This window comes from Balaenoptera ricei, chromosome 11, assembly GCF_028023285.1.
Source record: "Balaenoptera ricei isolate mBalRic1 chromosome 11, mBalRic1.hap2, whole genome shotgun sequence".
Lineage (NCBI taxonomy): Eukaryota > Metazoa > Chordata > Mammalia > Artiodactyla > Balaenopteridae > Balaenoptera > Balaenoptera ricei.
This window is the reverse complement of record NC_082649.1, coordinates 53,623,446-53,639,896: the sequence shown is the minus strand read 5'-3', so window position 1 is coordinate 53,639,896 and position 16,451 is coordinate 53,623,446. Positions and strand designations below refer to the sequence as shown.

General features: G+C 41.0%; 1 protein-coding gene across 2 annotated transcripts in view; it reads right to left on the bottom strand.

Moving 5' to 3' along the window:
- GPD1L (glycerol-3-phosphate dehydrogenase 1 like) overlaps positions 1 to 16,451 on the bottom strand; it is a 113,243-nt gene that overhangs the window by 43,627 nt on the left and 53,165 nt on the right. Inside the window, exon 9 of one of the 2 annotated variants that reach the window (XM_059939072.1) lies at positions 13,777 to 13,849. The exons of the other annotated variant lie outside the window; for it this stretch is intronic. The gene's annotated coding sequence lies outside the window, so the exon portion shown is untranslated. Of the gene's footprint in view, positions 1 to 13,776; positions 13,850 to 16,451 lie in introns of those variants that run through there. 2 annotated transcript variants of the gene reach the window in all.

Here is a 16,451-nt window from a genome sequence, read left to right as displayed (position 1 = left end):
AAAAAAAAAAAGAGGACCTCGCACATGTATCTGTGAGTTAGATAATGGCAGGATGTACAGAACAGACATATCTTCCTGCCGCCTCCCTCCTGTTTCCTTTAACTCGGAAAAGTGGCCTCAGCCTCAGCGCTGGGGCATGGCTGTGACACTGAGACAGATGTAGGGCAGGACTCTGACAGGGAGATGTAGACAACACCCGGTAAAGGGGTGAAACTTTCTACCAGCATGCAAAGTGGAGTTGTACTGCCCACCTGGAACCGTGAGCTGGTCATCGTAGCCATGAGATCATAACAACACGACAGGGCACATCATCAGGGCACAGAGGAAGCCAGCACATGGAAGGAAATCCTCGGAGAGATGAGAAGAAGTCAGGGAAATAGATTTGACAGCTTGTTGCTGCCAGAGCTTCCTTAGCAAAGATAAGATCAGGATTGGGTTTATTTAAAAAGAGACAAATCCTGGTGTCTACCCAAGATGTTTGTTCCTATTGTATTTAATCTGTTGGCAGGAGCAGGAAAGAAGTCAGTTTGGGGTAAACACTGCTTCAAGCAGTAGCCGTTCCTCGCAGAGCAAGTTTGGACACTGCATGCTGAAAATGGACCAAGAAAAACCAGCACATCCTGGCAGCATGCCCTGCGCAGGGGCTTCAGCTCTGTTTTTTGAGAAACACAGACCATCTTCGTCAGCAGAGCTTTGAACGCCCACTAAGATGGGAGGTCAGAGAGCGGAAGGTGAAACTGGCCATCACACTCCAATTCCTTAGAAAAGGGACATGCGGGTCCCTTCCTGAGAGCCGTCCAGTCAGTTTTGCTAAACAGAACTGCAAACCCTTAAGACATGTAGAATAAATATTCCTACATTAAAGTGGTTTACAGGAAAAAGTTGAGATTGCTCCTAAAAGACATCTCTATCAGAGCTTCTCAGGCCAGCAGGTCAGTGGAGTCACCCAGGGAATCTGGGACCCGCTCAAGACCAGTGAATCTGAATCTCTGAAAATCGTTGTTTGCAGAGCCTTCCAGGTGGTTTCAATATGGACGCAGGGTAAGAAACAGTAGCGTAGAGCAGAGCTTTTCTAACTTTAATGGGCATACATCTCACCTGGGGATTTCCTTAAACCGGAGTTTAATCCCAACAGGTCTGGGGAAGGCTGAGAGCCTGTGTTTCTAACAAGCTCAGGGGATGGGGGTGCTTGATCCAGGGCTACACTTAGGATGCCAAGAGCCTCTAGAGCTACCTCTTTAATTATGGGCATTGGATTAAGGTTTCTTATCAATAAAGTACAATTCAAAGCCAGGGGTAAACCTTTGTATCATTTTGGTCAAAAAAACTTTTCTTATCATGTGTGGGAGGAAGACAGGGGTAAGCAATCAAATCAGATGGGCAGAAATCAGAACAATTTTTAATTTTGGTCACATTTTTCAGTAAACATTACTTCAACTGATGAATCAGTAAACTAAATGTGGTACATCCCTACACTGGAATATTATTTGGTCATTAAAAGGAATGAAATCTTGATACATACTACATGGATAAACCTTGAAAATATTACGCTGGGAATTCCCTGGCGGTCCAGTAGTTAGGACTCCATGCTTCCACTACAAGGGGCCTGGGTTTGATCCCAGTTTGGGGAACTAGGATCCCACAAGCCTGTGGTGTGGAAAAAAAACCCCAAAAGAAACAACTATGCTAACTGAAAGAAGTCAGTCACAAAAGACCACATGTTAAATATTGCATTTACATGAAATGTCCAGAATTAGCACATTTATCGAGATAGAAAGCAAATTAGTTTTTGCTTAGGGCTGGAGGGATGGGGGGAAAGGAGAGCTAGCTAAAGGGCAGGGGGCTTCTTTAGGAGGTCATGAAAATATTCTAAATATTCATGAAATATTCTATAATTGACTGTACTAAAAAACCATTGAATTTTACACTTTAAATGGGTGAGTTGTATGACATGTGAATTATCTTTCAATAAAGCTGTTAAAAAATTACTGAAATGGCTTCCCTGGTGTCACAGAGGTTAAGAATCCGCCTGCAATGCAGGGGACACGGGTTCGAGCCTTGGTCTGGGAAGATCCCACATGCCGCAGAGCAACTAAGCCCGTGCCCCACAACTACTGAGCCTGCGCTCTGGAGCCCGTGAGCCACAACTACTGAGCCCATATGTGCGCCTAAAGCCGGTGCTCCGCAACAAGAGAAGCCACCGCAATGAGAAGGAGCCCGCGCACCACAAGGAAGAGTAGCCCCCGCTCGCCACAACTAGAGAAAGCCTGCACGCAGCAACGAAAACCCAATGCGGCCAAAAATAAATAAATAAATAAATAAATTTACTTTAAAAAAAAAATACTGAAAGATCTTTGCAGTGCATATAAGCAACCAAACATATAAAGAATGTATAATATTTTTATGTATTATATGTGATATACATTATGTTCTTTATATACTACCTTTAATTTTTTTTTTAAAATAAATTTATTTATTTATTTATTTATTTTTGGCTGTGTTGGGTCTTCGTTTCTGTGTGAGGGCTTTCTCTAGTTGCGGCAAGCGGGGGCCACTCTTCATCGCGGTGCGCGGGCCTCTCACTATCGCGGCCTCTCTTGTTGCGGGGCACAGGCTCCAGACGCGCAGGCTCAGTAGTTGTGGCTCACGGGCCCAGTTGCTCTGCAGCATGTGGGATCTTCCCAGACCAGGGCTCGAACCCGTGTCCCCTGCATTGGCAGGTGGATTCTCAACCACTGCGCCACCAGGGAAGCCCTATCTTTAATATTATATAGAATATATAATATAAAATACAAAGATTATGTAAAGCCTTGTAGGAGCAAGTCTATTAAAAAAAAAAAGGCAAACAACCCAACAGGAAAAGAGACAGAGGATGTGCACAGACAATTCACAAAAGAGAAAACCAGAAGGGTCAATATACACATGGAAAGAGGCTCCACTTCTTTGGAAGTCAGGGAAATAAATATTAGTATATCAACCAGATATCAATTCAGACCCAACAGATTGGAAAAAGAAGTGCAAAAATTAGGATGATGACACTAAGCTATGCTAAATGTATTCTCATGTATTGCTGGTGGGAAGAGTAGACTGGTCCAAAATCTTTGGAAAGCAATTTAGCAATATTTGAGTACATCTAAAGTGTGCCTATTCCATGACTTGCTGGTATACACATGTGAGGAAGTCTCACCCATGTATACAGGAGGCATGCACAGGAATATTCTTCCATTATTTTCTGTATTAGTAAAAAACATCAACAACTTATATGCCATCCATAGGGAAATGGATAAACTATATTGGGATTTATTCACATAATGAAAAATTAGAGTTTAAGAATAAATGGGGCTTCCCCGGTGGCGCAGTGGTTGAGAATCTGCCTGCTAATGCAGGGGACACGGGTTCGAGCCCTGGTCTGGGAAGATCCCACATGCCGCGGAGCAACTAGGCCCGTGAGCCACAACTACTGAGCCTGCGTGTCTGGAGCCTGTGCCCCGCAACAAGAGAGGCCACGATAGTGAGAGGCCCGCGCACCGCGATGAAGAGTGGCCCCCGCTTGCCGCAACTAGAGAAAGCCCTCGCACAGAAACGAAGACCCAACACAGCCAAAAATAAATAAATAAATAAATAAATAAATGTATAATTAAAAAAAAAAGAATAAATGAATTTGAGCTACTGTATGTAGTAAAATATTTAAAATATGATTCATATTATCTCCTAGAAGTAGTCTAAAGAGAGCAAAGGTACAGGAGAAAGTCAAGTTGGCAAATACGTATGTGACTTGGACCTGACCCTCCATCACCTCCACCCCGTTGCCTTGGCCAAGCCAGTCACACTCCAAGCCCTATCTGCAAGGGCTGTGAAATAGACTCCATCTGTAAAGTCTCATGGCCAAGGTGGATTCAGGGAGGGCCGAGGAATTGGGGCCATGATTGAAATGAAACAAAATGAAACGTGGACTCTGTCCAGGCCTTGCCCTGGGCACCTCAGTCTTATTTAGTGGTTCCTGGGCTCTAGATCCCCTCCCCTCCACACCTCATAGACCTCCCTCAGGAGAATCCGACCTCATAGCGGCCTCACCCAACACCTCTGACGCTCATCCGCTTTTGATCTGTGGTCCACAATGTTCTCTTGTCTCCTGGACGTCTCCCTGCAGAAGACCCCAAGCGATTCAAACCAAGTACGGATTTGTCTTTTTCTCCCCAGGTTCTTTCCATCTTGAACTTCCCTAATGTGTTCTGGGAACTGTAAGAAGCAACTTATACATGTTCTGACTCCTCAAGAAACCTGACACTATCTACAGACAAGGAAATTGAAGCCCAGAGAGGTTAAGTAATTTGCCCAAAGTCCCACCAGGCCAGAACTTGAATCCCCACCTGACTCCAAAGTCTTGAAACTAGATGTGGACTCAATGTAAGGGGCCAGAAGCTTTTAGAACTTGGTGCTTTCTTTTTAAGAAAAAGAATACAGGGAATTCCCAGGCAGTCACAGTGATTAGGACTCTGTGCTTTCGATGCCGAGGACCTAGGTTCGATTCCTGGTTGGGGAACTAAGATCCCACAAGCCACACAATGCAGCCAAAAAAAAAAAAAAAAAAAAAATTTAAGAAAACAAAGTTAGGTACAAGGCTGTAGAAAGGATAAGTACAAGTAAGAGTCTTGAAGCATAAATTTCATTCACTTCCTGATAAAATAGCCTCTAAATGGATATCACACTATCTCCAAAGATAACGAATAGGCAAACCAGGGAGAAGATTGGGATGCGAAGAGGTTTTTTTCTTCACTGCGTACCACCCTCCTGGCTGAAACTTCTTTAAAGCATGGAAGGAAGGGCCATCCTTTAGAAGTATTTCCCCAAATATGTTCCTGGAGTCTTTCCTGAGAATAAAAAGGAAGCAGATATTTTTGCTTTTGCCAGAATGTCAGTGTCAGAATAAGAGGGAGAAGAAGACAGACATTTAACAAAGACAGACATGAGTGGGAGTCCAAAATCAAGGAAGGGAAAGAAATCCAGAAGCAACAAAATCCAGTCCGATGTTCAAGTGGATACAGGACAGAGTCAAAGCAAAACATCAAAACTTACGGTTCTGGGTTACAAAGTCAAAACGAAACCTAGATACTGGACAATTGCCCAGCACAAACTCCACTCAGCTCATAAGAAATGCGTGGCCTTCTCGCCACTTCACCAAAAAGCCACAGGAACAATGATGCTATTTTTTGCAGGCTGCCGACTGCATGGGGGAAAGTCATTTCCAAAGAGTGACCTCTAGTGGACAGGAGGGTCATCGTTCACTGGAACCGGGAATTTCCTGACAAGCATCTTAACCCATTTCAGCTTGCTTTTTATTGATACATGAAAGAGCCTTCTGGGGTTTTTCTTGAACAGTGAATTTGTGATGTTTTAAATTTTTAATTAACGTTTCTTATTTCAACATTCCTCATAAACAGCTCACTTACATGACATATTCTGTGCCTATATAAACCTTCAGCACCACCAACCTCTTACAGCTGTTAGTAAAACGGCTTTTTTAACAAAACTGTAGTTTTGAATAACAAAATTTTATTTTTTATGGTAAAACTGGTAGGAGAGACTTCTAAATTCTTTTTTTTTTTTTTTTCTTTTTTGGCCACACCGTGCAGCTTGCGGGATCTTAATTCCTGACTAGGGATTGAACCTGAGCCCCCGGCAATAGAAGCACCAAGTCCTAACCACTGGACTGCCAGGGAATTCCCCTGAATTCTTGATAAATACAAAATTGTGTATTTCTCGGATTTATTGGTTCGATTTAGATCTCTGTTATAAAGGTATCCCTAGTAGAGGTTATAGAAGTAATCAGGAAAAGAAAATGAGGTCAGAAGCGTAAATTGCAGCCATCCTTCTGAAGGTTACTTTGGCAGTGTTTGTTAAAATATAAAACACATAACTTTGGGCCAGCCATTCCACTTCTAGTACTTTATCCTCTAGATTTACTTACCTAAGTGAACAGAGATACATGTGCAAGGATGTTTACTGAAGCAATTACCATAATTAGAGAAAACAATCTAAGTATTCATCTGTAATAAATTATGGAAGTCATATAATTAAACATATGCAGATATTTAAAGGATGTGGGAGATCCATATTTTCCAATATTAAGACTATAAAAGAAAGTTTTAGAACAGTATTTTTTTTTTGGTTTTTTTAAAATTAATTTTCATTGGAGTATAGTTGCTTTACAATGTTGTGTTAGTTTCTGCTGTACAGCAAAGGGAATCAGCTATACATATACATATATCCCCTCTTTTTTGGATTTCCTTCCCATTTAGGTCAAGACAGAGCACTGAGTAGAGTTCCCTGTTCTATATAGTAGGTCCTCATTAGTTATCTGTTTTGTACATAGTAGTGTATATATGTCAATTCCAATCTCCCAATTCATCCCACCCTCCCTTCCCCGCCTTGGTATCCATATGTTTGTTCTCTACATCTGTGTCTCTATTTCTGCTTTGCAAATAATTTCATCTGTACCATTTTTCTAGATTCCACATATAAGCGATATTATATGATATTGGTTTTTCTCTTTCGGACTTACTTCCCTCTATATGACAGTCTCTAGGTCCATCCACGTCTCTACAAGTGGCACAGTTCCGTTCCTTTTTATGGCTGAGTAATATTCCATTGCATATATGTACCACAGCTTCTTTATCCATTCCTGTTTGTTTTTTTTTTAATAAATTTATTTATTTTTGGCTACGTTGGGTCTCCGTTGCTGCGCGTGGGCTTTCTCTAGTTGTGACGAGCGGGGGCTACCCTTTGTTGCGGTGCTCGGGCTTCTCATTGCGGTGGCTTCTCTTGTTGTAGAACACAGGCTCTGGGCACGCGGGCTTCAGTAGTTGTGGCTTGCAGGCTCTATAGCGCAGGCTCAGCAGTGGTGGTGCAAGGGCTTAGTTGCTCTGTGGCACGTGGGATCTTCCCAGACCAGGCCTCAAACCCGTGTCCCCTGCATTGGCAGGCGGATTCTTAGCCACTGTGCCACAGTCCTGTTTGTAGATTTTTTGAAGAACAGTACTATGTCTTAATATCTAATACATGCATGAACACTGTGTATGTATACAAGTTTTCAGGAAGAATTGAGTGACTGCACCTTTGACCTTTCCAGTCACTGTCTGATTTTGTTTTACCATGAACGGCCATTACTCAAAGGAGGTGACATAACCTAAAATATAAGAACCCAAACTCTGAAGGCAACCTGTCTGAGTTCGAATCCTGGCTTTATCAATTACTAACTCTGTTAGGTAAGTTTTTTAGCCTCTTTGTGCCTTAGTTTTCCCATCTGTATATGGGATGATAAATTTTGAGAATTAAATAAATTCATATATACAAAGAACCAGAGTAGCAAAGCTAAAAGTGCTTTACCACTATTATTTTAACTTACAATTTTAAAAACTAGGTGTTGATATATTCAGGGAAACTGGGTGGCCCTGAGAGTTTTCTGTACTATCTTTGCAACTTCCTGTGAATCTATAATTATTTCAAAATAAAGAGTTCTTAAAAAGTTGCTTAAAACAAACCACTAATATAAAAGATGGTCAAGATATAATGTTAACTGGAAAAAAAGCAAGGTGTATAGTAAGCTCTATTTTGTGTAGAAAAATGGGAAAGGGATTAAGTATATATTTGCTTATGTAAAACGAAATTCTAGGAGAGCACATTAGAAACTAGTAACAGTGGCTACTTGGGCAGTGGGCAAATGGGCTTTATTTTGGAATCAAGTGACTGTTTCCCATTCAAAGATTATTTTAAATAAGAGCTATAACAAAAAAGAATCACAAATAACACTTCTATCAAAGCATAAAAGCATTGCATTTCCATTTGCAACAAGCTGAATAACACCAACTTGACAAATTACAAGTTCAATGATGAAGGTACTTTTCCAATGGCTCAATTTTACTCAATGTGTAAAATTCAGAGATGTTTCATTCCTTAGTTTTTGAAGCGGAGCTGAAGAGTCACTCCTTTTGGCTTCAGCTAGACAAGGTTTTTATTTTTTATTATTTTTAAAATTTTATTTATTTATTTTTTGCTGCATTGGGTCTTTGTTGCTGTATGCGAGCTTTCCCTAGTTGCGGTGAGCAGGGGCTACTCTTGGTTGTACGTAGGCTTCTCATTGCCGTGGCTTCTCTTGTTGCAGAGCCCGGGCTCTAGGTACATGGGCTTCAGTAGTTGTGGCTTGCGGGCTCTAGAGCGCAGGCTCAGTAGTTGTGGCGCATGGGCTTAGTTGCTCCATGGCATGTGGGATCTTCCCGGACCAGGGCTCGGACCTGTGACTCCTGCATTGGCAGGCAGATTCTTAACCACTTTGCCACCCGGGAAGCCCTAGACGAGATTTTGAGTTGGCAGCTGGCATGTAAGGCTTATCGAAAATCTAATGACATTTCTAATTAAAAGCTTTTGAAATGAGGAAGACAACTTAAGGACACTCCAGTGTTAAAGAAGCACATGTTAGGGAGGTCCCTGGCAGTCCAGTGGTTAGGACTCAGAGCTTTCACTGCCAGGGCCTGGGTTCAACCCCTGGTCGGGAACTAAGATCCCACCAAGCCACGTGGCATGACCAAAAAAAAAAAAAAAAATATATATATATATATATATACATACACACGTTATAAATCCTGGACCTTGACGGCATTAATTCTGGAAGAGGGACAATTACATATACAAAGTCTGGACTTAGCTAGTTAGTCCTGGGAGGAGAGGAACAGACATAACCACAGTGTACCCACTCACATTCCAACACAGCCTCCTGTGTCCAAACAAGCGATGCCAAAATAGATACTAGGATGCTATAGGGACCAATGTATAAATTCTCCAAAATCTCTTGATATTTCTTAAGTTCCATCTCATCTTAACTCCTCAAATGTCTTTTTAGCAACATCTTAGGGTAAGTTATGCCAGCTGCTGTAATAAATAACACTTAAATCTCAGTGGCATAATAATTTTTGTAACTATCACAGTCCAATGTGGACCGAGGGTGGGGGGACTTTCTCCACACAGTCATGTAGGAATCCAGGCTTTAAGAGCCAACATACAGTTTCCAGGTCATCCTGGAAATTGACATCTAGTCAGCACGCAGGAAAAGAGTAAAGACTCAAACAGAATCGTAACCCCAGGAAGTGGCATTTTTTCTTCCCTATGTCATTGGACAGAATTCAGTCACCTAACTGCAGGGGAGGCTGGCAAATGTAGTTTGTGCATCTCAGAAAAAATTTTATAATTTAGTTAATATATATCCTTGTCTCTGCCATAAGCAGCTATAAATCTTTCTCCTTTTATATGTTAAGATTTCCTGCTTTTCACTGACCTTCACAGTAATCCTTTGAGCTAGACTGCATGGATATTATTCCCGCTTAAACAATGGGGAAAATGCACTTCAAAGAGGACTTGGCTGACTTGACGAAATGGATACTAAGACAATGAAGCATGATCTTGAACCCAAGCCTTGCCACAGTGCTACATCTCCCACCCAAACGAAAGGGGATGCAGCTTGCTTCAGTACTCATCCAAACCAAAGGGGACACAGCTTGCTTCAGTACTCATCCAAACCAAAGGGGACGCAGCTTGCTTCGGTGCTCAAATCAATCACACCTTCAGTAAATTAGTAGATTATGCTTATAGCTTTCTCATACAACTTATTTCCTCAAAATAAAAAAGAAAGAAAAGGTTCACCATCAACTTAAGTTTACAAGTAGTCATAAAAAGTTATAAAGATTATGTGGTAAAATTTTAATGGAAATATATTTGGGAGAATAACAAAGTTGATCACATACAATAAATTCTGGACAAATTTCAGACTTTATTTTTTCAAAAAATGCCTCTCCCTCTTCTTTCTTCTGGAACTTCTCTCAGATGTATGTTGACTCTTATCCTATCCTCTATTTACTTTTTAAATTCTGAGACATTTTCTCTGCTACTTTCTGTTAATATCTTCATATCTATTTTCCAGTTTGCTAATTCCATCTACAGCTCTGTCAAATCTACTCTTTAATCTGTCCAAAGACATAATGTAAATTATATTCATTTCAAGATGTTCTAATAGGTTTGTTTTCAAGTCTCCTTGGTTGTTCCTTCACCCCCAACAGTAATTTGACCTTAATGCTTTAATCCTCCTTTTATGTCTCTATTTTTAAAATTACCCTTCAAAGCACCTCTCATTTTGCTCAATTAAATATCTAGGCATCTAATTCTTCTGTTTCCAAAAAGCTGTTGACTTTCACTCAAAATGAACTATTTTGCAATTATTTTATAATTTTAAAATTGCATATTCAGTGGGAATATTTGTAGGAAGTGCATACTTATGGGAAGCCTGTGCAGCCTGGATCCAGAGTGATTTCTGCAGGTGTTTTTGTTTTTGCTTCTGTCAGTTACCTACCGGCATTACTGGCCCAAGTTCCGACGTTTATGCTAACTTTGGCTTGTGGTTCCTGGATATAAAAATTCAAACCCAAAGCCTGTTTGTGGTGCTGGCATGATCACAGGTTTTCAGCAGAGACCTTTTTCTCTACCTGGAGTCTAACTTTCTTGCTTCTGCTCATATGTATTTTCTTAGCCCATTTTCTTCCCAACAGTGTAGCCCTCGGAGATTCTAGCATAAGCTTTACAGCCCAAACCCCTAGGTGATAATGGAGAGCACTCCCACACCCTCCCCTGAAGCCACAGAGCCACCTCAAAGCCTTACTGCTCTGGCCATCAGCCCCCATTTGTTTCAGGCTCTTGGGGATTTCTCTCACGGTCCACTGGATGGCTGCAACTGGAAGGCCTCCATCCTACACTTACAATTATATAAAAAGATCGGCAAGCAATGGAAAGGAACACAGACAAATGGAAGCAGATGTGTTTGAGGAGTGCATTAGAGATACAGCCTTTCTTTTAAAATTTGCCTTTTTATTGTTGTCAATGCAACACAATTCAGGGAGGAAAAAAAAAGAGCTTCTTAAACAAATAAAACTATTAAATAAGCTGATTTTAAAAAATAGGATCAGTAGCACAGGTTTGGGGGATTAAATGTTTATTAAATCAAGCTTTTAAATTATATCCACCTACAGTCTGTAAACAAATAGTACATGTGTAGGTAAAAGGCTCAGATTAGAGCTAGTGGAAAAACTGAAGATTCCTTTGTACAGTGGCACCTCACTACTCCCTGGGCCGATACCATGGGGCCAATGTTATAGCTAAGAGTTAAATGAAAAACCAGAAGGAGAAATGCCAATCTAAAACTCAATTCCACCTGCTAGGATGGGTTTCAAGACAGATATTTTTTCCACATTATAGTAGGTTGGATTATACAAGGCAACAGTGTAGTTTTTACATTCAGAGATTTGGCTGAAACAGTATAAATTAAGCTTCTCTTCTAGATGTCTCCCTCCCCTATTACCATAATTAGTAAGAAAGGTGAATTAAAATAAATGATGGACCACAGGTGGTTATAAAAATAGATAACTCGTAGAGTAATAAATATCTACAGTTAGCAAAGCACAAACTTATATAAAATTTACCTTTTTCCATATGTGCAGAATATTATAATTATGTTCAAGAGGTACAGTCAGAAGACCTCAGAGTGGTAAGAGGGCATTTATAAAGAAAAAACACTCAAGTACAAAACCCAGAGTAGGAAGCTGAATGCAGATGAGAATATACAAAAGACAAAATCCGAATTCCTCACATCTGATGATCCTACTTGACAGACACCACAATTAGCTTACAGCCCTTTATGTATCTTAAAAAGCAACACTTTGTTATCTATGTACAAACTTTTCAAAATATTAATTATGAGACAAGCAAAAATGGATTGACTTAACAGTGGCCCTAAAATCGATGAAACTTGTAGCATTTTGTGTGCTTTCATATACTTCTGTGTATAGGAGTTTTAAAAATTCCCACAAAATCTGTTCTATAATCATTTTGGGTATAGAAGGGAAAAAGTCCCAAGCTGGAAAATAAAAAAGGTCAAAATCTCAAAGTGACTGAAAATCCATGAATATGTAAGACATTCATACATTCCCTTAAACACTTATCAAGTACTATGTAAGGTAACTGCAATGCTATCCTGAAACCAATCACATTTACAAAGATACAGTAATTCCCATTCTAATTCTATAATTAAAAGCACTTAGTCCACACAATGTGCGTTTCAGCGAGGTTGACATCCACTTGGCTGTACCTCATAGTGTCACCTTAAAGCTATGTCAAAGATCTATGGCAGACCTGAACTGTAAAGGTTCAGAATGAACAACACCACAGGTAGTCATTCATCCTCATTTCTTGCAGAGAGTGAAGGGTATACTTGAGCTGTCCTAAGGTCACCTCAGCCTGGAAACTTTGGCAAGTTTCCTTGCCAAAAAAAAAAAAACACAAAAAACCTCCATAATCTGTCTGGGACTTGCTGGGTTAAATAAACAGGTTCCACTAACACACATTCTACCCCTTCAGGAGAGGTGTACAGGTGCAGCTTTTCCCAAACTCACTGGACCTTGCCAGGGAACACCGGAACCAGCACTGGATCCCGGGACACTCGTTTCCTATGGAACATGATTTGAGAAATGCCAATCTAAAATAAATTTTCTACAGTAGTGGTTCTCAAACAGTAGCGAGCATTGAAACACATGGAAGGCATGTCAAAGCAGAGACACAATACCCCCACTTCAGAGGTCTGGGGTGGGACCCGGGAACCTGCATTTCTAAGAGACTCCAAGTGAAGCTGATGGAGTGAGGGCCACACTGGGTGATATCCTTCTAGACAAGGACCCACGCAAGCCTTAGCTGCAGGAAGCCCGCCGACAGCCTCAAGAAAGGCTGCATTTGCTGCAACCAATTAGCAGGAGTTCAAACCAGCTCAGTGATGTCTGAGAGCCTCTGGCTGTGCCCCTACTCACCGGGCGACAAGGCACAGTGACTGCACCTTAAAAGAGGAATAACAGCAGCCCCCTTTCAGGGGATCTGTGAGGCTTAAAGGAAATATTTGCACAAAAGTACGACCTGACAAAAAGCATCATACAAGTGTCATTAATCAGAAGAATGTGTCAGTCACAGCAGAAAAATCCCAGATGAGTTTTCTGTCTTCTGCCACTGCTGAGCCTTTATGAAAGCACATTCTGGTAGCTAATGAAGAGAAAAGAGGCTAAAAATGCAGAAAACTGCAGTGAGAGGAAAATCTATGAGTGGATTACCTAATTAAAAATAAGTAATTGTTAAAAAAAAAAAGATCAACCCACAATCGAAGTAGTTCATTATGTTGGCTTTGAGATAGTGTTTAAAAGTTACAGTATGTTGATCTTTGAACTCACTCACTCATACACTTTACCATGTTAATGTTGGTTAAATTTTAACCTCAAGAGAATGAGAGAAAAAAAAATTCCTTCACTGGAATACATAGGAATTAGATCCAAAACTTTTAGCTGCGATAGTTCCAATCTGATAAACTACCACAGTGGGAAAATTTCAAAAGTGATTTTTAAAAAGGGCCTTTAATTTTGGTTCATAGAAACATCCACAGAATGAAAAAGGAACACACACTCACACGTTCATATATGTGCGTCTAGATGTTGCCCAGTAACATCTTAGCTGATGAACTTCATTTCGCAATTCAAAAATGAACCTGTAAAAATTCATACACATCCATGATGGGATTACGGTCAAGCAAACATCTTGTTGCCAAGTCCCGGTTTCCATCTGAATCCAAATGACTGATCGGAAAGGCAGGCCTTTCCCTGACAGGTTGCAAGATTCACTTTATATATGCTCTGGATGGCTCTGGAGACAAGACAACATCTCTTGAACGGGCCTGCCTTCGTAGCAGATCTGGTACACTGCAGTGAACAACGGAAACCTGGTCCAGGGGACAGGAAAAGACAAGTTAAGCCATCTGGTCTACCTCACAGAACTAACTACTCTTTCTCTCCTGCCTAACGGACTGCAGACTAGCATATGCTAGTATTGGAAAACAAAGCGACCGCCTTCACATCCCTCCATTATTTGGTCTGCAGAGAGCCTCTGCACGGTGGCTGGAAGAACTTGGTACAACCTAAACCATCCCCTGCCTCGTTGTTTGGAGTGCGCTGTCTACACTCACATCCTAGGGTAGTCTTTACAGGGTGATCTGTGGTCAATGACATCAAGAGTTGTGGCTCAGGCTCTTGGCCAAATCTAGAATGAATCCAAGTTTTTGTCACTATTTTAAAAGGTTGGAGAATAAATTTTAAATCACAGGGAGGTACTTCTCTTGCTGCTCCAAAATGAATCATCCAAGAATGAAGATGAGGCAGCCCACACAGCACCATAAATAATGCAGGCCTGGAACATTCTCAAAAGAATCAACGTGGGGAACCACAATTAGCGAAGTGCTGATCTCATGTTGGAAGTGGGGTTTATTCTGCCTTTTCTTCCAAGATGCGAGCACAGGTATAAATGAAAGTTTGAAATGGATGAGGGCACGAAGGAGTGGGCTAATAATCCACTGTAAGAAAAGATAACGTTATCCCAGGGTACTGCTGGCTCAGCAAGTTATTATTTATTTATTTTTTATGGCAAAAATCACTAAGGAAATAACTTTATAATTTCAATCAGGCTTTTAAACACACACACATACACACACAGCCTAAAGTGAGCTTGAAAGAATCCCAGGAATCTTAAAATCCATTCTGAAAATTATCTAGTTAAGCATCCTATAATGACAATGTAATTTAAGAACAGCAAACAGTGCTGATTAGTTATATGTCTTTACGACAGTCTGTCACTGTGGGTTTTTTAAGGTTCAGAATGTTCTGGGGGTTTTTTGGAGTCAGGTAGAGAATCAAATCTGACTCCACAGCCTATTAACTTTGGGCAAGTTTCACAAGCCCTCTGACCCTGTTGCTCATCTGCAAAATGGGGCTGGACACTCAAGATTATTGTAGTAACTGACTTACGTGTAAGGTGGACAGTACGACACTTGACATATGGTGGATGTGCAATAAATAAACAGCTTATAAATGCAGCCACAGGGTGGCCACTGGGTTCCAGACTGTTCGAGAGGACAGGGCCCAAGCCTAGTTTGTTCACCTCCACATCAGCACAGCCTGGCCCAGTGCAGGCAAGGGGCAGGTGCTCGGTGAGTATTTGTTGAATAAATTCTTGTGAATGGGAGTTAGAGCCTGGAGATTTCAACCCTTTCCATGGCTTAGTTTTCCTCTTCCTAAGATGAGAACAACTTGTATGTCCCTCAAGCAGGGTGGCAGGTTGTAAGTGGCCAACCGAAACCATTCCCAACCCCCTTCTCTCCTTATCGAGATTGGAAATAGCCTAAGCCTCACTTTCTCAGCCTTTCTTTCACCTAGAATTGGCCCAGTAAGTAATTTCTAGCCAGCAAGACACAATACATCTGGGAGAGTTTCTGGGGAAGATCTTTCTCTCCTTGAGAGGCATTGGAGGAAAAATCTGTTACCCAGACTGCCCTTGCTCCCTGCCCCTGAGTGCAGTTGTGTATGTGATGCTTGGAGCTGCTGGCGCCATCTTGAGGCTTTGAGGGAAGGTTAACAAGATCACTAAGATTCTAATCCAGAGGCACTGAGCCAACACCAATAATGTCCACCTCCAGATTCTCTGTTACGTGAGAAAAATAACCCTACTGTTCAAGGCATTTTAACTGGGCGCTGCTCTTAAAGCCAAGAGCAATTTTCATGACCAGCCATTTCCAAAATGTGTTCTGTAGATGAGATGTTAACAAGTGATACAGAGGTAGGGAGAGGGGGGATTTCTATCAATAAGTAATTTATTTAACCCTCACAACTGCCCTATGGGTAGATAATATTATCTCCACTCTATAGATGAGGAAACTGAGGCACAGTTTCTGACTTTGTAGCCAACACTCAACCACTAGGTTATAATGCCCGTCTAAATGCTATTTTCTAAATTTTAAAATGCTACAAAGCCAATTAGATCAGTTTGGGGAACTCTCTAAAGAAGGTTAGAAGTGAAAGGAGGACAAGGAAACCATAAACAGAATGAAAAGACAACCTAGTGGATGGGAGAAGATATTTGCAAATGGTATGACCAATAAGATATCCAACATGTATAAACAGCTCATACAACTCAACAACAAGAAAACAAACAACCCGATTAAAAAGAGGGCAGAAGAAGTGAATATACATTTTTCCAAAGAGGAGATGCAGATGGCCAACAGGCACATGAAAAGATGCTCAATCATCAGGGAAATGCAAATCAAAACCACCGTGAGATATCACTTCACACCTGTCAGAATGGCCATCATCAAAAGGAACACAAATAACAAATGTTGGCCAGGATGTAGAAAGAATTTACAGTCCTATAGGTGGGAATGTAAATTGGTGGAGCCACTGTGGAAAACAGTATGGAGGTTTCTCAAAACACTAAAAATAGAACTACCATACGACCCAGCAATCCCACTACTGGGCATATATCTGAAAAAAACAAAA